This window comes from Rattus norvegicus, chromosome 7 (genome assembly GCF_021556685.1).
Source record: "Rattus norvegicus strain SHRSP/BbbUtx chromosome 7, alternate assembly SHRSP_T2T, whole genome shotgun sequence".
Lineage (NCBI taxonomy): Eukaryota > Metazoa > Chordata > Mammalia > Rodentia > Muridae > Rattus > Rattus norvegicus.
In genome coordinates, this window is record NC_141540.1 from 127,101,976 (window position 1) to 127,125,504 (window position 23,529).

At 48.7% G+C, this 23,529-nt stretch overlaps 1 protein-coding gene and 1 non-coding gene across 5 annotated transcripts in view; one reads left to right on the forward strand and one right to left on the reverse strand.

The window, feature by feature from the left end:
- Tbc1d22a (TBC1 domain family, member 22a) overlaps positions 1–23,529 on the forward strand; it is a 287,645-nt gene that overhangs the window by 237,529 nt on the left and 26,587 nt on the right.
- On the reverse strand, positions 17,290–17,352 carry LOC120093936 (U7 small nuclear RNA). The gene has a single exon (XR_015626209.1). It is a non-coding gene; the product is annotated as a U7 small nuclear RNA (small nuclear RNA).

Sequence of the window (23,529 nt, forward strand, 5' to 3'; positions counted from 1 at the left end):
AGTCCTTGAGTCTGGCTCATAAGGCCTAGTGGCCAAAGTCATTGCTGGGCAGGGTGGGCAGTCTAGGGTAGAGCCAAGAAGATGCCAGCATTGTAGGGACAGAACTCTGTGGTCTGTGATCTGTGGTCACGCCCTTGCCTCCAGCTCTCGATAGGCTAGGTGGCCTGTGGTCCTTGGGGCCTCGTGGTAACTTGTGGCAGCTCAGTGATCTTATTCCTCAGCTCTGTGCTTCTCAGATGGCGCTGAGCTCCCTGCTTCCCACCTGATGACTGTCAGGAATCAGTAAAGTCCCACAGAAGCCTGTAAGACCTCAGAAGTTACAGTTACCGCAACTAGAATGACCTGTGTAGGGGCCTCACCTGAAGAGTTGCCCCGGTTGCTTCAAGAGGTGTGTAAAAACCCACTCCTAGTGAGGGTGGCAGCCTGGATAAGGGCATGGTAGAAGGAAGGCCTGATGATAGGTGAGGGACCAGACCAAGAACATGGATCGTGGGCTCTTAGGTACAGCCTTTCTTTATCTTGTAAGGATATGCAGTGATGTGTCACAGCAGGGCCCAAGCTCCTTGGGAGGTGATCAAAAGGTATGTGCAATTACCAGACACTGGAGTGGCTGGGGACACTGTGGCCATGTGTGTGATAGACAGGACCCATGGCATCCTGACAGGCTGCATGATGGCACCCCTGCTCTTGCTCAGGCTGCATTTATTTCAGCACACGGTTGTGTAAGTACTTGCTGTTTGACTGCAGTTGTGCTATTCTGACTATGGGTTCACACTGAGAGGCTGAATCCAGGGTGCTGCTGGCCTCTTGTGTGTGTCATCGCCATCCTCCTGTCCTCCTCACACAACCTGGGGTTAGGAGGACGGGGTAGGACAGTACAGTGTGTGGTGCTGCCTGGACGCCATCCTTGCAGCCTTGCAGCTCAGGTGTGCATGGGGAGGACAGGGAGCCACAGGGTAGATTGTAGGCTGCACTGCAGTCAGGTAGTGGTTTAATGGCCTGGAGGCTGGAGAGAGTGTGTGTCGTGAACCAAATGTGTGTTGTAGAGAACTGAATTAAATCAAATGAAGAACCCTGGGGTCCTGGTGAGTGCCAGAAGTTATGCTTGCCAATGTGACATTTTAGGGATTGATTCTGCCCTGTAGAAGTGGGGTGGGGTGAGCCTCTGGCCGTGGGGTGTTCCTGGCAAATGGCTGTCACAGCCACTGCTCTGTTCACTGGGATTGGCCGTGTAGGCTGTCCTGTGTTGCTGCCTGTCATTTCCATAGGCTCGGAATTGTGCTTGAGGAGGAGGCACACCCAGGGCAAGCAGGTACTGCCCTGCAGGCCAGAGAGGGGAGGTGGCAGCTAGGGTGCTGCCTGTGGGCTGGTTCTGTGTGGTTCTGTAGATGTTGGGGGCCAGCTGGGGAGAGTGGAACAGGCATGGATTCTGGTTGTGCACTGAGTCTTTAGACTGTGGGTGGAGGCACCCCCTGAGGGAACATTCATGGCTCGGTGTGTAAGGATCTTTGTACCACATGGCAGGGTCCTCCTATAGGCACCTTCCTGCTGTCTATGTGTGGTGTGCACCCAGGACATTACCCATGATGCCTATAGCCTCTGCACAGCATGTGTCTAGCTGGGGTCTCTCCACAAGCCAGTGAGTCTTAAGGAGTCTTGGGGTAAAAGGAACTCAAAGATGTAGAACGTCTTGTATCTCGGGTGGGGAGAGGGACTTGTCACTCTTTGCCTTCCTTATTTTCTGTGGGTTTTTTTTTTTTCTTCAGTAAGTAATTTTGGGAATGAGGGGAAGGAAGCCTGTACCTTCCCTCAGTACCTGCTGTTCCCTCTAGGGCACATGACCCCACAGTGCTGACTGCAGTGTGACTTGACGACACTTGACAGGTGTGTGGCACTCTTAAGTGGCTACATAGCTGAGATGTGGACCATGCAGGGCCCCACATAAGACTGCTGATACCTCCCCAGGAGGCATTGTGTTCATAGGCTGATCCACAGGGCTGGTTCTCCTGGCATCCTTTCGCTTAGCCCAGACAGGGTTGGCCCTGTCCTGCCAATCTCCGGAAACAGCTGGAGCAGAGGAGTAGTAAGCCAATATAGTGAGCTTCTACCTGTGGGAGGAGTGGGACTTTTATTCTCAGTCCTAAAGATAGAAGCTCTGTGGAAACAGGAGGTGGCAGCCACCTGCAGCATTGTTTAAATGATGTCTCCTAGACAATCGTGGGTCTTCCTGTGGACCCCAGCTGCTGAGGCGCCTGCAGGTTTGGTGGTCTGTGAACACTCTTGTATATCAGCGTACTGCTGTGTCTTGTTCCTGCACAGCCGCCACCCTCATCATGAGAAGTAGCATCTGTGTGCATGTGGCCAGTGCTGCCTGGGGGCCTGTGAGGCAGCACGCACAGGATGAGAGGCAGTTCCTGCTCTGAAAGCCACATTGTGTGTCAAATCTATGCCAGCAGGATTTGGATAGGCCCCGTTCCTAGTGCCACTAGCCCGCCTTTAGGGAATGACCTGGTACCTCCTCTTGCTCCCCTTTGGGATGAGTGAAGACCTGAAGTATCTGAGGCTACCGAGTGAGACTCTAGAGAGGACAGGACAGGGCAGTTCTGAATGTGAGCCCCAGACTGTGTGGTCCCTCATCCTCTCAACCTCCATCCACAATTTCTACATTTGCTCAGTAATCATCCCAGAGTTCTGCTTGGCTCAGGTCTTGTTTCCACCCTGGAAGGCAGCTCGTGCTGGAAGTGGCTTGGGAGTGAGGGGAGATCCTCCACTGGGGAAAACATGAGACTCTCTGTTATGGGCACCTGCAGGGGGACAGGGAAGAGAAATCAGAAGAGACATGAGAAGAGTGCCGCTGTCATAACTGAGCTTGGTGACTACTGCCTGCAAAAGGAGAAGAGCAATACAGGCAGGGACAGCCTCCTTTTTTCCCTGAAAGGACCTTATAGCCAGGGCAAGGAATATCGAGGTTCAGCAGGGTTGGGGGTGGTGACCAGACAGGCACATTGGAAAGAGGACCTAGTATATCCCACAGCAAAGGAGTGTGGGAGGCAACAAGAGTGAGTCTGAGAGAAAAGCCTGTTTGGATGGGATGGGGAAACAGAAGGAACTGTAGGGCAGAGGGAAGCAGTATTTCCAGAGAGAGCCAGTGAGTAGAAGAGAGAACCTGACAGTCACAGTGAAAGGACAGGGGCTTTATCGTGCAAAGAGGCTGTGCCATTCAGGTTGAGGAGGAGGAAACATGTTTGCACAGTAGAACAGTCTGTGGGGAGTCAGTGTGGATCCTGTGTGGTCCATGCACAGACTCTGCATTGGGGTTGCCACCTCAGCTCAGAGCCAGAAGCATCTCAGATGGGTGGTAGACAGACAGCCTTGGTGGTACAGGCCCTCATGTCTCCTATGGTACTGAGTGGTGGCTGCACATGTATCATCATGAAAGCCATGAGCCTTGAACTTCTCCAGCTGTGTGAACATACAGAGGAACTGAGCAGAGCACCTACAGAAGGAAACCAAGTCCAATTTCATCTGGATAAAATGACGTCACTCTGAGTCTGATAATGAGAGGGGCTGACAAGCTCTGGATAGAAACTAAGTTTTAACAGAGAATCCGTCTTTTAAGGTGCTGTAACATAGAAAAAAGTCATCCAACCTTAGCCAGAAAGTTTTCAGAATCAGAGTAGCCATCCATGTAGGCTGCCTAGACCCACACCACAAGAGGGAGCCCACGCCTGACACTGCCTGGATGGCCAGGAACCAGAGGTTGGATAGCCCAGAGACCTAGGATAGAACCAAACATGACTGGAGAATAAAAACATCAATGAAATGATTCATAATGATATATACTGTGTACTCTCAGACTGGAGCCCAGCATAACTGTCATCAGAGAGGCTTCGTCCATCAACTCATAGGAGCAGATGCAAAGACCCACAGCCAAACATCAGGTAGAACTTGAGGAATCCTGTAGAAGAGGGGGAGGAAGGATTGTAGGATCCAGATGGGTCAAGGACACCAGGAGAACATGGGCTACAAAATCAACTAACCAGAGCTCATAGAGACTCACAAAGACTGAAGGATGACAGTCAGAGAGCTTGCATGTGTTTGACCAAGGTCTTCTACCTCTGTGTTAGGGCTTATAGCTTGTATTCAAGTTGGACTCCTAACAGTGGGAACAGGGGCTGTCTCTAACTCTTTTGCCTACTTAGGGACCCCTTTCCTCCTCCTGGGTCACCTCATCCAGTCTTAAATGAGGGCACGTGCCTAGTCTTACTAAAATTTGCTATATCATGTTTGTTGATATCCCTGGGAGGCCTGCTTTTTTCTGAAGGGAAACATGGGGCGGGGAGTGGATCTGAGAGAGAGGGGAGATGGAGGAATGGGAGAAGAGGAAGGAGAAACTGTGGTCAGGATGTAAGGAAAAAAGAGTAAATAAAATTAATTTAAAAAAAAAAAACTAAACCAGACACTAACAATCTGGGAAACAGATGACCAAGCTTTAGCATTAACACAGGTCAGGGTGAAAATGATCGTGGAGTTACAGAAAGGGTTTTAGGCTTGTAAGTAGATGTCAAACTCAAGTGATTTTATTTAAAATTATCCAAAATAAACAAAGTTCACCTTTAGCTCAAAAAGAGGAGAAATTAGTCCGTTTATAACAATAAAGAAAGCAGTAATTAAAAACAAGGAGGTTAGAAGCCAGAGTTGAGGGTGAGGGAGATAACTTAGTGGGTAAAACACTTGTCATGACTGCCAGAGCCCATGTAGAGTCCTGTACTCGCTCCTCTGCTGGGAGATGGGAGGTGGAGACAGAAGAATCCCAGGAGAGACCGCTAGTCTGGAGGCCATCAAGACCTGACTCCAGAGGACGGAAGGCAAGTTGTCCTTTGGCCTCCATCTGTATCTTTGACACACATGTACTTTTACACATGGACACACACACACACACACACACACACACACGCACACACACACCTCGAGTACACAATTTAAAAGAAAGAAATCGGAGCTGATAAGTAAGTTGCTAGATGTATTCTGGAGGATTTAAAACTGCCAGTGACAGGCAGGCCAAGAAGCAGGTGTGTGAAAAAAGAGGAATTTAGATATTTGGGGAGAACATGCAATAATACTAAAATTGCATCGGTGATTTTTTTTTTTAAGCCCTGCAGCCTGGTAGATCCATACTTTGTGCATGAGTAAGATAAGGTTGGAGCATGCCTGTTGCCTCTGGCATGTGTCCTTCTGGGAGTTTGTTCCCATAGTTCCCACAGAAAGAGGGAAATTCATTTAACAGAGCTCGGGCATGTCAGTTTGTCCTGCCCTTGGACACTGGAGTGCTGAGCAGTATGCCTCTGTCAGCCAGTCATCTCTCTCCATGTCTGTATCCATCTCTGGTCTCCATAGGTCTCTGATATGAGATCATGTATAAGTAATAGACATATTTTCCATGGTTCTGGAGGCAGGGATGTCCAAGAGCTCCTTGTCAGTTTTGTCTGCTTCCAAGATGGTGCCTTGGTGCTGTGTCTTCTTGTAGTTAAGGCGGAGAATGAAAAGGACTAAGGCTCAATGCTTTGGTAAGGGTGTTGCTCTGCTTGTGAAGGGGACTACATTCCTGAAAGTACTAACTCCTCTTAGTACTAGTACCTTGAGGACTAAGTGCCCCCATATGAATGCTGGAGGCATCAAAACTGAGGTGCAGAGTTACATGTGGGATACATGAGGTCCACAGGTCAGGCACGTCTCACAGATTTACCAGATACCATGTAGGAACACAAGCATGACCAAATAGAGGAAAGATAATAATATAAAATAATAGGAAAGATAACAGTTTAATTCCACTCAAGTCTAAATACAGATACTCTTGAGTTTATCAATGTACTGATCTTGTATTTCATAATCCTTGTTTACCTAGGTGAGTTAAGCTAATTTACTGTATGCACATCTGCTTGTATTGGAGTCCCCCTGTCACCAGACATCTGGGCTCCATTAGAAGCGCTAATAATGACTAAGCCCTGGTCATAACTCACGCTGAGTGGGATTGCCACTGAGACCTGACCTGATCAGTAGGAAGGAAAGGCATGCACGGCAGGGTCCCCATATACTCCTGACGAGAGATGCATGGAACACACTCTCCCAACAGAAAATGAGGGGCCATGCCCATTAGAGATCCAGGAACTAGGCTTTTATTGTGGGCTGGTCATGGGGCATTGTCTGCCCTCTGAAATCAGGTGAGAAACTCTTGTGTTTTAGCACAGGTATGTGAATAGTTCAGGTAAGCTGGCCTGGTATTTTCCTTTAGCACCTACAGAGTAGGTCAAAAGCTAAGTTCCCAGATGCCATGCAAAGGGTGACCACTTTCCCACACACTCTTGTTATGACATCCTGGAATGTACTAAAGGCAGATTCACGTGACCGCCTACAACACATGGTAGCATTCCCCAAATGTGAGAGAAAGAACAGCTCCATTGTTGAGTAGAAACAGTGATGTCGTCTTAGAGTGCTGAGATGTTTGGAACTGGCAGCCTCCACTCCACTCCAAGGGATGGAAACAGGAGTGTACGCTGCATCTGTAGTGTGCGGAGGCAGCACGGGAAGGCTTGCTTACCCCTGCATGCACAAATGTGCACATGCACACCCACCATGGCCATTCCAGACATATGAGCTCTTCAGAGTAGGCCTGCATCAGCTTATGCCCTGAGGGCACACACTTCTTTCTGCTGTGGGCCCAGCCCCTACATAAATAGCTGTCACAGGACCAGGGGAAGCAGGCCTAGCAAAGGAGTGTCAGATCCTTCCCCTGAAGTAAGACTAGAGCCCTGACCTGGAACCAGAACATACAGGCAGGACCGAGCTCCTGGGTTCTTGTTGTCTGTGGCCTCGCTAAATGGAACAAGAGTCAGAGCCTCTTAGAAGCACCTGCTGCAGCCCACCAGCACACATTTGGGGTAGCATTTACATCACTTTTATGACACTTGATACTAAAATGTTGGTTTTTAACTGACAAGAGCCTCAGGGAAAGGTATTGCTCTAGATTATTCTGAGCATGTACTGACAACCTAAATGTTTGTTTGAAGCACCACAAATTAAAGGGCAGGTGAGAATCAGAAATAGCTTTTTTTGGGGGGGGGGGTCTCAGCTGGAACTAAAACACACCCCATGTCCTTAATATACAGGGAATCCACACAGAAAAAATAAAAAGGAGATGTCCTCATGGAAAATGAATGAAGACACCCAGAGGGGTCAGATGTGTCACTGAAAAATTATGCAACCATTTAGAAAAAATTCCGGTCATTAATATAGAACTGGAAGTGAACACAGGCGATGCTGTCAGCAGGCAGAGCTTTGTAAAGTGTACTTTGAGATCAGCGGTGTAGAGCAGAGCAGGCTGTGCACTGCCCCTCCTGGAGGCCAAGGTATAGAGCCTTTCTGGTGACCTCAAGTCCAGGGCTGACTTCTGACCCAGCGCCAGCCTGTGATCCATGGAGTCTAGGATACTTTCAGTCTGTATCCAAGCCATGTGAATGGCTGTTTGGAATACTTTATAACTACCCAAACTGGTCTTAGAAAACCTTGATGGCTTTGGAAATGCTGCACACATTTCTGTGGAGAAACCTGGCCCAGGATTACATTCCTATACACAGGAGCAGCAGTGCAGAGATGACCCCAGATTGGCTCGTGTTTGAAGCTTAGAGAAGTCTGAACAAAAGGGCCACTGTGTGATCATTATTCAGATTAGGTCAGTAGTGTCTAGATAATTTTATTCTCTCATCTGGCCCTTTCCCTTCAGTCCCCTGCTCCCAGCCATTATGCACAGTTGTGATTCTTCAACCAGGGCAGTGCCCACTTTCAGGGCAGCCCCTGCTCTGTGAGTTCATGACTCAGGATTGGAACTGAGGGATGCCGGGCTCTGAGCCCACAGACTTCATGGGATGCAGTGTAGGAGTCAGGCCTGTGGGCAGATGCACACATGCATGGAGTTTACTGCTGGGTATAGGGTAAGGTATGTGCCCCACTCTTCTGGGGACCTTGTTGCTTGCTCACATGTGCCTACGTACAGTGATGGATAACGTGTGTCTCTCTGAATCACAGAGGAGAGCCTCGGAGGCAGGGTGAGAGTGGGGCGGGGCAGGAGATCACACAGCATGGGAAGCAGATGTCGTAGTTCCCCCACAGATCCCAAGCTGTATGATGTACTGGGGTGGCTAGTGCTTTTCTCCTCTGGTAGCCACTGTGAGGAAACCTCTGGAACTGTTGCCCATCCATGGATGACTGTCAAGGCTGCTCCCTGGGACAGGCTTCTTCCTGGTGTCATTGGTGTCCTATCTGCAAATCTACCTCCGCCCCATCCCCAGTAGCCTGACTGTACCAAAGAGCAGGATCCTGGCAGAAACCCAGCAGCTTCAGCGTGCAGATGGGCCCTGCTTCTGGGCCTAAGATACCATCCCTGAGGAATGCACAGCCTCCTGGGACACAGACCTTGAACTTCCCTTTGTTGCCTTCTGAGCAGCCTCAAAGCAGTGGGCTCCATGGCGAAGGCCTTGGCTGTTGGCATGTATGGCATCTCAGTAATTGAAGTTATCTTCAGCTTGGTGACAGCTTTGAAATTCTGCCTGAAGGTGTTGGGGAGACCACTTACTCCAGACTCCAACCTACTTATTAGAAGAACCATTCATGGGTCCTTGTGGACACTTGTCTGCTGGAAATGGGGTGATGAGGGAGCATCCCCTGCCACCTGTCCTGTAGGCCTACATCCAGACAACTTCTAGGTGTCTGTCTTGAAGGCAACTTCTGCGTCACAGAGATGCAGGCAGTCCGGTATCCATTAGCACACTGTTTATTGTTCACACATAAAAAGGAGAGACAACTCTTGGCCAGTGAACCTGACAACTGTAAGTGATGCCACTGGGGTCCCAAGGCAGGTCACTCAGAGACAGCAGACAGTGGGAGAGGTGGTACAGTTGGCAAGTCCCACTTCCCAGTACAGTCTGTGCACTGGTGGGACAGGGACAGCAGGCGCACCTTGAGAATGGCTTCCCTTGAGAGTGGTGAAGGCTTGGCTTTTGTGTTTGTGGGGCCAGGTCAGCCAGGGTTCTAACTCCAGAATCATCAAGGTCAGAGCCAGGCCAGAGGCAAGAGATCCTGTGGTAGCTGGAAAGGTCTCTTGCTGCTGGAGTAGGTAGCTTGAGAGTATCAAGGTGTATCAGACACCAGCGTCTGCTGAGCTGACTGGGGCCTGGGTTTGTATTGCTCTTGCGAGGCTTATCCTGCCGAAGACTCTTGTGCCCCTGCTTCTGATTGCTGTTCCCAGAGTGCTGCTGGCCACACACACACACACACACACACACACACACGGTGTTTACTTCCGATATCAGTTCTTCTGACCACTGCTGTACTGGTCCTCAGGTCTAGCCCAGCTCATTATTCAGAGGCCATGTCCTGGCTCCTGGGCCATGTAGCAGACTCGAGGCAGCACACACTTTCCTGTCCAGTGCCTAACTGAATGTATGAATAGCCGCTGTAGGCTAATGGCTTTATATGGGTTGATGTCTCTCTCACCCAGTGTACCCTTAAAGCAGCAAATGTCACAAAATGCCAAACTAAAGATCATCTTCTTCATCGTTTCCAGACATTTTTAAAGACAAAATTGGTCAATAGAAAAGGGATCTTTGAAATGAATGTTTATTTCTTCTTTGCTCTGGCAGGTTGCTGCAAAGCGGGGTGAAGGGGTAGGTAGAGCTGCTTGTGGTGTGGAGTAGGTAGTGCCCCGTGCTGTAGTGTGAGAGTGCTGCTGCTCATGGCTAGTGAACTCTGGTGTGGTGAGTGATGCTGTGTGGGCGGTATTTGTGTGCTCTAGTTTGGGTGTGTGGTTGTGTGGGGCTGTTACTCTGTAATGCGGTGGATGTGCTGCTGTTTGTGTGCTGTAGTGTGGGGGTGTTGTGTGGGGATCCTGTGCTGTAGTGTGGGGGTGTCGTGTGGGGCTTGTGTGCTATAGTGGGGATGTGTTGCTGTGGGGATTCTGAGTTGCCTGGAGATTTTTAGCTACTCTAAGTTCTTGAACAGGACCTTGGGGCCCAGGCCCTGACCTGCCATGCCCTGATGAGATATAGGGACACTACCTATACTGTATGGCCTTGTGCCAGATCAGTTGGGGGTACTTTCTGGCCTCAGACATCCTTGCAGAGAGAGGATAGAGTCCTAGACCACTTACATGGAGAGGGCAGGACTGACTGGAATGACCCTACTGGCAGGTGGGTCCTGCCTGGCCTGTAGTAGCGCCTTTGAACTAACAGTGAGATGGGCCCATTATGCTGTTGATGTTAGGAGGTAAGAGACAGCAGGCCTTCCCTGAGTTGGGTAGCATACAGCCACACATCTGAGTATGTGGGGTGGGCAGGTTACACACGGCAAACTGTGTCTGAGTGTGTGGGCTGCACATACGGCAGACCTTGCTCACCCCCAGGCTGGCTCCATGTAACCTTCTCTAGTCCTCTGTCTACTCTTGCCCACTGAGGGCTCGTCATCAGGGTCTGGGGCCATGCAAGACAATGACACAGCAGCAAAGCTGGGAGTGAGGTGCTGCTGTGTGTCCTGGAATGAGAGGGCCAGAGTGCTGAGGAGACAGCATGCCCAGGAGAGGCCGTGGGCACAGCCTGCAGTAGAGCAAGGAGCAGTTGGTAGAGGTGGGAGCTCTGAGCAGAGGCCATGCAGACCTGAAGTGTGGCTGGTGGCTGGTGGCTGGTAAGCCTGCTGGGTAGGAGCTGTGTTGAAGGAGGCAGAGGAATGTCCAGAATAACTGGGCCCAGAAGTGGGGGAGCAGTGGCCGCAGGCTGAGGGCACAGGCTTTGCCCCATGGGATGGGATGGCAGGAGTCGGTGTGTAGACACGGGCTGGCGATTCTAGGCCACCGGGCAATTGGGAGGACAGGTAAGTTCACACATAGAGCAGGACAGAGCCTGCAGCTGCAGGATTCCCAACTGGGCAGCTGCAGGAGTGTGGGGACAGGAAAAGAGTGGCCACAGGGCCTGCTGGAAAGAAGGGGCAGGCCCAGCCTTAGATGTAGTAAAGGGCTGGAAAAGTTTATGTTCAGGGAGAGAGTGGGGAGACTTAGGTATGAGGGGACAGAATTTGTGCCTGAGTTGTCTAGCTGCCCCAGGGGGACTCATCCTCAGGTAGTTGTCCCAGCTCTAAGCAAGACCTGCTTCCTTGTTCTTTGAGGACAGCTGTTGCACAGAGCCTGCCACCCCAAACTCATGTTATGGGACACGGTTTTCGTGGAGAATGAGCAGGCTGAGGGTCTTGTGTCATATCCATCTTTGTCTGTGTTCCCCACACCCCACCCCACCCCTGTGCCCTGTGCCACGGTAGAGTGTTTGTTTCCTGGCCTGCACATTTGAATATGGACAGTAATTTTCTTCTCCGACCTCAGAAGATGTGCCCTCCTTATTAAGCCCCACTGCTCATTATGGTAATAGCGGCAGGCATGAAGATCTGAGCCATTTCTGAGCGAAGTATCCTGTGGGCTACAAAGTTGAATAGCAACTTTCTTATCAGGAGAAGTGATTAAAGGCTGAAGATGAGGCATGAGGGAAGATGAAAGGAGCGGGTTGTGGGAGAGGCTCCCGGAGCCTTACAGTCCTTAAGTCCAAGAGAAGTAATGAGCACTGCTTTCCTGTGGCTCAGCTGAACAAGGAAAGCACAAGGCACACCCCGAGAACACCCTCCTTGCTGCTGCCTGACGTGACTTGCAAGGACAGCCTGATGCCTTACAGAGGTCTGTACCAGGCTTCACAGTCCTAGCTAGAGTGAACTTTGTGGAATACCAGCCTTAGGACTGTATGCCATCAAAGAGCAGTGCCAATCACAGCTCTGGAGCAGCACTAGGAAGCCATACCTTGGGGCTTGCTACCCAGGAGAGTGGCAGTGCTGACACAGGCGGTTGCCTCTTCCCAGCCTAGATGGAAGTCCGTAGAAAGAGAGGCAGCACCACGGGGGTGTTCTGCTGTGTCTGAATTTCTCATCTGAGAAGGAGGGGCTCGGCCTGCAGCTTCTTCATCAACATGAAAACACACAAACACAGACACACACACACACGAACGCATGCACACACACGCACAGCACCTATGTGTATATATAGGCAAGTGAATGAACACATGCATCCATGCAGACATACATATATGCATATAAGCATGTGTCAACATACTGACAGTGTATACACACACACACACACACACACACACACACACACACGAGCATATAAGCGGGAACACACATGAAGACATGTATCCACAAACATGCATACATGCCCCTAGTATTTCTTAGGAAATAAGGAATGAAGAGGAATGTGGCTACCCTTTTCCTTCTTAATGTGGAAAAAAAAAAAAACCCTTTCTCTTTGCAAATGGGAAGTTCTTGCTGAGTTAGTCATAAAGAAAAATGATTTCTTTTGGTACAATGACCCCTGTGCTTTTGCTCCTTTAGTTATTATGTCTCTGAGGGACATCTGACTATCACATGAGGCCAGCTCACTTTTTGTGTTCATAAAGGAAGATGCATGCTTCTGTATGGGAAGGAGGAACCTCTGTTTCATGGGTCTTCAGCCAAATTCCATGAGAGGCTGTCTGTACGTTCTCTGGAGCCATGGGAGGTACTTGGAGTATACTTGCAGAGCATGGGCTACCTGTGGGCAGGGATGGCTGAGTCATTTGCCTTCTTGGGAGTACCTGGTGGCCCTTCCTTTGGGGACATCCAGTCTTCACCTTTGCCCTGAGTTACCTCCCAACCTTCCTAACATCCCACTGTCCTCAGTTTCTCACTGTTTACAAGAGGATAGTGGCTGGTGGAGAGAGGAGTTGCCTGTCCCCCTCCCAGTCCCCGAGTTTCTGCTCCTGCCCCCTCACCCCCAACCCTCATGGCAGAGGGTCCATGTGCCCTCTCTGTATCACCTACCTTGGAGAGGTATGAGGGCTGCGGTAGTTCAGACTTGCTGTTGTCGCTTCCCCTTTAAGAAATGAGCCCACAGGCAGTTCTCAGAGAAAGAGATGGAAGTCTAGAGGCTGTAGAAAATCAATTTGAGCCCTGTGACTGTGCTCAGACACACCTACATATTTTATTAAGTTATCTTTCTGTGTTGGAGTTTACCTTCTTTGGGGGGATGAGCAGCTACAACCTCACGTCTATGGCCTGGCCGTGGCTGGGATAATGGTTAACAGACACCTTAGATCTGTGAGGTGGTTGTTCATGGTGGTCCGATGTCTGCACACCTCCAAAGCACACGGGAAAGCCCAGTGCTTCCAGAGTCAGGTACAGTAGGTGAAGAAGTGTGAACATATGCAGATAGCTCTAAAGATCATCCGTGTATGGTGTACGCCTGTGTCTGAAGTGGCCGGCTCTCATCTCCCTTACCTTCTCACCAGGTCTATCCTGCACCCTTTTAGACATGTTGCTGAATCTGTCACTGGGTGTTTCAGTGTGCAGTGTGTTACAGCTTCATGTAAATAGCAGAAAAAGTTTGAAGACTTTCAGCCATTTAACCCTGTCGGGTTTAATGAAGAAGATCCCAGGATCTTTGGGGTGCACCTCTTCCCCAGAAGGAAGCCAGAGAGGACCACTGTAGGGTGACATTTCCTTAGTTTATAAGCAGGGCTCAGCAGAGGATCCTGGGCACTGGGGGATGGGGTAGGGTAATGGCCCAGGTTTCCAAGTCTGAAGTTATTCTTCCTTGCATCAAACTCATCCTGTTTTCTCCCTGCCCTGCTGTTTCCACATGCCACCCTTACGTGATGTCACCTTCCTACATTCTACCAGGAGCTGACTCCTCTCTTCCTGCTCTGTCTCCTGGCTGACAGAATGCACTGGGTAGTTTCCTGGAGTATCCACTGACCACACCACTCCTCTGTGTCAGACTTCTTTGTCACATACATGAAAAAGTGGGCTAAAAATATGTAGTGGCTAAAGAGAGTAGCGTTATTATAATAACAATTAGTAAAACAAGAAGCCATGAATTTGAAGAGTTAGGAAGAGTATGTGGGAGAGTTTGGAGGGAAGGAATGGAGAAATGTAATTTAATTACTATCTTGATAAGGAATTTAATTCATTAAAAAACAAAAACAAAAAAGAACCAAGTACTTTTTTCCAATACAGTGGGAAAGATGTCTTCCAAGCATCAGTGGCAGCCCTGTGGCTCTAACCTCCCCACTAAGCCCACTCTGTTCGGCCCAGCCTTTCCAGCACAGTGGCTCCACTGCATGCTGCCTGCTCATGTTTCTTAACTTTACATTCTCTTCTCTTACAGACAAGTTTCCCTCAGCTGCTATAGTTGTTTGCACATAAAGAGTCCCCCCAAATTCTATGATTTAAAGACTTGATCCCAGCTGGTGGAGCCAGTCAGTGAGAAGTGACTACTAGGTTCTTTCTAGAGCTCTGGGCTAATTAAGGGGTTTTCCATTGATGGGTTTGTGGTATTGCTAGGAGGTGATGGAGACCAGGAGGTAGAGCCTAGTTGGAGGGATGTGGGTCTTTGGGACTATGACTTTGAAGAGTGTGTTGGTCCCTGGCTTTTTTCTCTCACCTGCTTCCTGGCCTCCATGATTTAGACAGTTCTGCCCCATCATGATTTTTCTGCCTTGCCTCAGCCCTAAGAGCCATGGAGTCAGCTCGCTAGGTTGCATACACCTTTGTATCTGCCATGGACAATTGTCACAAGTGGTCACTGCTATAATTGCCTGACCATGTAATTGGTTTACGGGAGGGCATTGAGAAGTCTGGAGAGGTAGGCTCTAAGCCTTAACTTATGGGTCATGGCCTCTCAGAGGGCCATATAACCCTTTCACGGAGGCTCCTAAGACTGTTTTAAAACACAGATATTTAAGTTACAATTCATAACAGTAGCGAAATTACAGTTATGATGTAGCAATGAAAAACATTTATGGTTGGGGGTCACCACAACACGAGGTTTAAAGGTGTAGCATTAGAAAGGGTAAGAACCACTGTTTTAAGCAGAGCTTAGTGGGTGGTTCTCAAGGGAGTTCAGGACCCAGAACGTGACTAGGAATGTGGAGAGTAAAGACTGATATAGGCTTCCAATGGGAAGTGAACCAGAAGCCATTTGTGTTATACTTACTGTAGAGGGAAACTTGTCTACATTTTACCCACACCTGGAGACTTTACATAAAGCTGAACTTGGAAAATTCAAGCTTTGCTGGCTGCTTCCAGGTTTGCATTGAAGATGGCTAAAACAGAGAAGGGTGAGTAAACCTTGTAACTTGTCTGTAAGAGAAGTGACTGTAAAGTTAAGACTGAGAAACCTGCTGCCTAAAGGGATTAGTAACAGCAGAGAGTAACCATGGACTTTGCACCAGGACAGTAGAAAAGCTGCCTCCATGGCATCTCAGGAATGGCAGGATCCTTCCTATGACACTAATGAGTATAAAAGTATTAGCACATTAAAAAGACTTTCCTTTGAGAAGGACGTCCCACCTAGGCCTGCTGTGCACAAGGGGTCACCTATGGAGATTCACGTCATCGTTCTGGGAAGCCCAGATGTGCAGGCTCATGCAGCTGTGGTCTTAGGAGCCCTGGCTGCTGCTTGAAATCACTACCCCTTGTGCTGCTGGTGAATCCAGGTGGAAGCCTCCATCCAAGTTGAAGTATTGGGAGTCCAGGTAAGATGTAGCAAGTAGCATCTCCCACACCAAAGGGCAGCACATGAGGCTGCGATCCTGAAGCTGTTAGATGCAGTGAAGACCTAAGGGAACTGGAGATGCCAGGGGTATGGAGTATTTGCCATAGAAAGCTCCAGACAGTGAAGAGAGCCATCTGTGATGGTTTGTATATGCTCAGCCCAGGGAGTGGCACTATTAGAAGGTGTGGCCCTGTTGGAGTAGGTGTGTCACTGTGGGTGTGGGCTTAAGATCCTTGTCCTAGCTGCCTGGAAGTGAATATTCTGCTAGCAGCCTCCAGATGAAGATGTAGAACTCTCAGTTCTGCCTGTACCATGCCTGCCTGGATGCTGCCATGTTCTCGCCTTGATGATAATGGACTGAACCTCTGAACCTGTAAACCAACCCCAATTAAATGTTGTCCTTTATAAGACTTGCCTTGGTCATGGTGTCTGCTCACAGCAGTAAAACCCTAACTAACACACCATCCAAGGAGAAAAACTGTGTGCTCTATGGCTGTCAGAGCTGGCGGGGTGCTTCCAGGCTCTTCGGAGCTTCTAGCATGCCACCGTGACACTGATGTGCATTTGTTTGTGTATACTGCTAGCTTTCAGTCCTCTTCTTTTTCTTCCTTCTCGGCCCTGCCCCTTGCTTTTGGAATAGAAATGTTTCCTCTGGATCATTGTATGTTAGAGTTACACAACTAAGAATTTACCTTGAGTCTCAGAGAAAACTTCACCTGGGTCCTTGAGCGGAGCTTGAACCATTGAGAATTCCTGGCTATGGACGCAATGCACCTTTTAGTTTGAAATGTATGTGAACCTTTTAGGGGCCAGGGTGGAGTATTACAGCTTAGACATGAATTACCCCCACCTTTCCCTATGGACAGAAGATGGGATATGTGTATCCCCACTTCATCATTGCATTGCTATTTAGATGGGTGGAAAGTACCCAGAATGTAGAGATGCTCATCCTCAATATAGCACATCACCAGAAGATCCAGCTTCTGGTTGCATTTCACTTTGAGCCAAGGCCTTGATGTCTGCATGGTAGATGTCAGGTTCAACCCAAGCAGCATATAAGTTTAGGTGGCTGGTACAGCGTTAGGACATTGAGACTTGAAAATAATAAGTATCAGAAATAGAATTAGCATGCTTAGGTGATAGTTATAAAAAACAATACCCTGTGTATTCTAGTATACAATCATAAAATGGATGGCACCTGACCATAAATTGTAGGTTTAAACTGGTTACTTCAAATCATCTGTACATGTGCACAAGATCTTAGCACTGTGGCCAGTTTTAAACTACTCACTGCTAAATTAGAAAACCATTTCTGCCAAGGACCATCTTCAGCTTGGAGATGGGGTTCTGAGGAAGGAGTGTTTGGGAGTAGTGAAAGAAATGACTTGAAGTCAAATGATGGAGTGCAAGATAACAGCTCTGTAGTCTGCTCAAGATGGCTCCCTGGACAGTTTTCTGTAGATAACTCTTGGCTGTATAGTCTGCTTGAGTTAGCTTTCTGCTGGAAATAGCTTTCTACTTGAGATAGCTCTCTTGCTAGAGAATAATTCTAAAAGCTTTCTGGATAGCTCATGGGTTTTCTGACCAAAGTCAGAAAAGCTGCTAGAAAAAAATTGTTGGATTTTCCAACCAAAGTCAGAATAGCTGCTAGAAAAATTCTGAAAGGGCTGTGTTCACTCTCCAAACAGTTCTCTCTGGGTAGCTCTCTCTTGTTTACCAAAGTTCCCTTTTGATTATCCCATGAATTAGCATTTTTTGACCTTAGCCCTCTGACTCTTAGAAAACAGCAAGTACATTCAAAACAAAACAAACAAAACAAAACAAAACATGGCAAATGATTTCAGAGATCTGCCTGCCTTTATAAGCATAGACAATAAGCCAGCTGGGTGGAATCCTATCCTGAGATTACCATTCCTACCATGCCTGGACCTAAATTTGCTCTGTCTGAGGCTGACCTTGAACTCAGGAATCTGCTTGCCTTTGTAAGCACAAACAATAAACTTAGTTGGGTGAGATCTTGACCTGTGATCACACTCCTCAATTTTCTTTATCTCCTTCTTTATTATCTTTCTGACAAGCTGGCTCATAGTGCAGCTGCCTCTGTTCTTTTAGCCCCTCATATAATTCCTATTTTATCCATATATTTTGCATAGTTGAGAAATTATACATTTTTAAACTCATGTTTTCAGAGTTCTTTCCCACAGCCTTAAGATCACAACATTTACAATTTTGCCAAGAACATTAGACACACCCTTGCCTTCCAGGCTCATGCTGCTTCTAATTATCATGAAGTCATTAATCTTGGCAGAGAGAACATCTCCTGAAGAACCAACATAAAATAAATTATACAGGCAAGCCTTGTGTCCAGTAACCATCAACACTGGTAGAGGCCTATGTCCTGCTAGCTCTGCTACAGGGGCAAGAACTGTGTCATGCCATCTCTTTTGCATGGCCAGGCAGGACTGGGCACATTACTTTGTTCTTAAAAGAGAAAACATCTTCACCATGGAGTTTTGGTTGTGTTTTAGTTCCTTAGAGTAGGCTCATATATTTGAATACCTTGTCTACAGAGAGTGGAACACTTCTATAGGAGTAGGAGGTGTGGCTTTGTTGGAAGAAGCCCATGCTCAGCCCAGGTTCTCTCTCTGCCTGTGGACCAGGATGTAAAGTTACTCAGCTACTACCTGTCTGAATGCTGCCATGCTCCCCTCCACCATGATAATGGGCCAACCTCTGAAACTGTAAGCAAACCCCCAATCAAATGTTTCTTTATATAAGAGTTGTCTTAGTTATGGTGTCTCTTCAGAGCAACAGCAAAGTGATGAAGACAAAAGCTGGTTCCAGGGAATGGGGTTTTGCTTTGGCAGGCCGGACTAGGCTGTTTGTTGGAGGAACATGGAAGACTTTGAGTTTGGACTGGAAGAGCGGCTGGATACTGTAAGCAGGACTCATGGAAAGCAGTGCTGAGGGCAGAGCTGTGGCAGCTCAGTAAAGACATTTCAGGGGGGAGAATAGTAAGTGGCTAGACACCATTCTTTTCATATTTTGGCAAAGAAAGTGCGTGTTTTCATCCTTGTCCTAAAAAATATACCTGAAGTATTTTGGATTAATGGCATTGGCAGAGGAGACTTCAAAACAACTTACTAACTTTGTCATGGGGTTATTAGTAGCCACTGTTACACAGTTCCACAGTGTAAAGGTGTGAGAGGAGCAAGGAGAAATACAAAATGTGCAGAGTGAGGAGAAAAGTAGCACCAGGAAAGGTGATGTTGGAGCCAGGTCCTGTGCTCAAGGAGATTAAAAAACTCAAAGAAAATCCTGGTGCCAAATGAAGAAGCAGCGATGACCTCAGGGCAAGGCCCAGCCCAGCTAAGCTTCCAATTTGTGAGAAGGGATTAAAGCTTTAACAGGGAAGCGAACCATCGGGAACTGAAAGTGGGAGCACATTTACTGAAAGAGGGGGCCGAGTACCAGCCCCAGCAAGCAGCAGAACTTGGCAGCTTCTGCCTTGTCTCACCTTCATGGTTCTGGCAGAGATACAAGAAAAGGGTTGTAGAATCTTCCTCCACGGCTAAGGACAGCCCCTGAGGCCAGATGTATGTCAGAGGTGTCCCTACCTGGACGCCCAGAGAGGCCATTTCCTGAAGCTGTGAAGGTGAAGCCTGGATGTTGGAGATGCTAGAGCTGTGGGATACCTGCCGAGGAAGCTGCTGACAGGATGAGGTACCAGCCCAAGGGAGAGAACGTGTTTCAGTCAACAGAACTGAAAGAGTTGGTGATCTGAAGAGCACTTTGGCATCAGACATGGAGATGCAGACTGTTTGTCCTGCTAGTTTTCAGTCTTGCTTTGGTCCAGTGTTCCTTCACTGTGCTTTATATCTTCCCTTTTGGAATGGCAGTATTTATTCTATGCCATTGTATGTTGGAAGTATGCAGTCTACATTCTGATTTTGATTTTACAGGGTTACAGTTAAGAGAATGCTTTGAGTCTTGGCAGAGGTCAAAGCAGTCTTGATACTGAAAGTCTATGGGGACTTTTGAAGTTAGACTGAATGCATTTTTGCATAATTATGTGACTACAAGTTTATAGGGACCGTGGAGTAGAATATGGTGGTTTGAATAAGAATGGCCCCCAAGGGGTAAGAGCTATACGAGCTGTTACCTGGCCATACAGAGGTCCCAGAACCTGTGCTTGCTGTCTGGTTGAAATTTCAGCTCCACAATAGAACTGAAAAACTTAGTGAGTGACTGTGGCTGTGTTGGGAGTCATAGGACAGTCCTCATTGGGAAGTGACTGTGACTATGTGGAGTAGCTTATGTCCCTTGGGAAGGGACTGTGGCTATGTGTTGCTTGAGTCCTCAGTCCTGCCTGGCACCCCCTTGGGGGCAGTGGGTGAGAAGGGGTAGAACAGTGGCTCAGACTTGGGAGCAGGTGAGAATGCAGCAAAAAACTCATTTATTAATCCTTGAGGAGCGCCCTTCATACACCCCCACCCGAGTCCCATTGGTCCCAAGCAAGCCTGTCTTCTGAGTGGCAGTTCCCGATTGGCTGTTATTGTCTGTGTCACCAATCTCTTGGCTCTCAGACAGGATTCAGTTTGGCCCTCATGTGGGGGAAGCTGGCTCTGCAGCTGCATAGCCTGACTCCCTATTTACCAAAGTTTATGTGGAAGCAGCCACCTCCCTGGCAGAGGGGCCTTTCTGCTCCTCCAGCAGTTATGTACTGGGACAGTTACATAGATGGAAGTCAGCCCTCATTGGGAAGTGACTATGCCTATGTAGAATAGCTGAGGGTCAGCCTTCCTTGGAAAGGGACTGTGGCTGTCTGGAGTAGCTTAGGGGACAGCTCTCCTAGAGCATGGCAGGCCCCTATGTACACTGCCTTACTGTGGTCCATCACTTCCATATGGGGCTGGGCCTGGGGCTGGCAGGTGGCAGGGGCAGCAGAGCTTCAGCTGTGCCACTTGGAACGTGGCCTCTGCCTGTGTGCACTTGTGGGCTTTGTAGATGAGTCACGTCTCATACAGCAGCAGCCTTGGCCAGCTGCAGCTACTCTGGTCCTGTGTGTCTTTGCAGGTCTGCATGGCCTTACCTGGGCAGTTTCCTCTGACAGGTACATTTTCCTCCCCACTTCCCTTTATAAGAGAAGTCCTCCCATGTGGGGTGAAGGGACCCCAGGGCCCTTTTCCCTAGGCAGCTGCAGGCGATTCAGAAGAGCTGTGCCCATTGGTGAGCTGGAGGGCAGCTGAGTGTTCACAACTTTGCCAGCATCTCTCACTCATTTGCCTGTGAATTAATCCTGCCATTAAGGAAAAAATTAGACTCACCACTCAAATCATTAATTGAGAGGCCTTATTATCTCATTAATGGTGTTTGATATCTAAGGCAGATGAACTAAAGGAAGCTTGCCTGCTTGGTCCTCAAAGAAATGTAATTACAGCTTGGGCATTATTAAAATGTCCCCTCTCTGAGTCACATGTCCCCTTTTGCTTCCTTTTGTGGACACTGAGACAAGTCTTCCTTGGGAATAAGAATGACACTGCCATAGAGAAGCACTGCTGGAGGCTGGTGGGCCTGCAGCCTGCAGTTTGCTCAGACCCAAGGATCCCTGCTGTCCTCGTGGGCACCTGCGGAAGCAGGCCTCATGCACAGAGCTCACATGTGCCAGCATTTGGAGGATTCAGCCAACCTTGGTAGACACTGACCTGCAAAGGCTGAGAAGGAGAGGACCTGACACTTTGAGGTAACCCGAGTGAAAAGCAGCTGGGAGAAACTGGCTGGACGGGTGTGACCAGCACCCCAAACCCTACAGCAGTCACTTGACTAGCAAACCCCTGGGCTTCTTGGTGGAGAACTGCTGGTTTGGTGTGCCCTATCTCCTTTGTTTATTTAGCCAATGGAGAGAAGGGGCTCAGGCTGGGACACAGCCTCCTGGACTCTGCTGGGGCGGGACAGCTCGCACCACAGGCCTGGCGATGCAGTGGAAGTCCCCAGTCAGCAGCTGAGACTGACTTCTAGAGAGGCTTAGGTAAGCGGTAAGAGAAACCTAGGGTGCCAGGCTGAAGACTTAGTCACTTCCGTGTAGGACCCTGAGCAGCCCTTTGCCTGCTGTCCCCATTAGACCCAGGTAGTGAGTCCCTGCTGTCCCCCTTCGACCCAGGTGGTGAGTGCTAAGAAGGGTGCGCAGCCTTCAGGGAGGATGCTGCCGATGCCCAGGTTAGTGCTGTGGGTTGTGGTTAGTATTTAATATCAATAATCTGCCCCACCGTTGATTATTTCCCAGATAAAGACACAAAGCTTTTATATTTGTAATAGGCCTTAAACAGCACTGGAGCCGGGTAGATACCATCCCTCTATATTATTTTGTCTACTTTCCTATCAGTAACCCTGAGATATGACTTGCCATGTTCCTCCTGGACCTCTCTTACTCTGACCAGCCCTCATGGCCAGTTCTTGGGATCCCTTACTCATGGTATCTTCTCCTTTCTCCATTTCACTTTCCTCTCTGTATGGTCCCTGCCTCAGACCCCCAACTCTGGGAACCGAAGCCCCACCCACCTCTCTTCTGCCCAGCTGTAGGCTATAGGCGTCTTTATTCAACCAATAGTTTTAAATTAAGGAGCAAGGCTACATAGCATCATTTGGTGTCTGTGAGGATTTCCTCGTTCCTGAGGCAACCAGAGCTTGGGGCCAGTGATTGACATTACAGTGCATAGCAACAGACCAAACCTCAACAGTGGGTGGCATGCGTTCCTCTGTCTGAATCCCTGCAGACCTGTCCCAGACAATGCATAGTGCCTCAGCCACCAGCCCCAGAGCAGGGGCAGGGCAGGAAGGGGACACTTGTCACAGGGGCCTTGTTAAGTCTTCACTCACATCTAGCACAAATAAAAGAATAAGATAAAATGAGATAGGAGGAAGGTGCTAAGGAACATTTGTTTGAGGGTTTTTACGGCAAATACGACAGGATTTCTCAATTCAACTTTGGGGTGTTTGTTTTTTTGAGATAAAGCACACGGAAGAAGTTGCATTGATTTTTTTTTTAATTCCTCATGCAAAGAAAAATATTTGTTCTTGTTGTGTTTAGTGTGTATGATTCTCAGAGAGGTTGGCACAGTGGGGGGCTCTAGTCATACCTGACATTTAGCCTCAGGACCACCACAGTAAGGGACACTCTCTGTCCCTCGGCAAGGAGCCAATTTCCCTTCAATTCCTGTCTTCCGTCCTCTACTGAGACAGCCTTACAGAGCCCTAACTTTGGGGTGCTGTGATGCCTGCCCTCATATCCTGGAGCTTGGCCCTGCCTCCTCCATGGCTTCTTCACTGTAGCTACCTCCAGAGCCAGTGAGTAGCCATCTTAGCCAGTCAGTGAGGTATACTTAGAGGTGTCAGGAACGTCTTGGAGCATAACTGCCCATGGCCCGTCACCACCACGGGTGCTTGTCTATCACCCAGTGGGCCTCCTAGTCTCCCTATAGTCCAGAGGCTAAGGGGGTCACCAAGCAGAAAAAGTACAGCAGTCACCTCATCCGTTGTGAGGGAAAATTCCCTGGAGTTACAGCTTATTAAGCAAGTGCCCCAGTCCCCAGCTCTGTGTGCCTGTGTGCTGGCTGAGGATGCATGGTCCGAGAGACTCTGGCCGCGAGCAGTAGGTGTTGTGGAGAAGTGTAGGACCATGTCTTAGCCCCTACCCACGTTCCCGTCTACCATGCTGCCTTTCTTCCCTGAGATGTTGGAGCAGGTATGACCAAAGCTTATCCTTTGCTTCCTCCTCTGGTCTTCTGAGTATCCATCTGGTGACCATATGCTTCCAGTGCCATCCCTGTGAGTTAGCCATGGGCTTCTGTAACAACTTT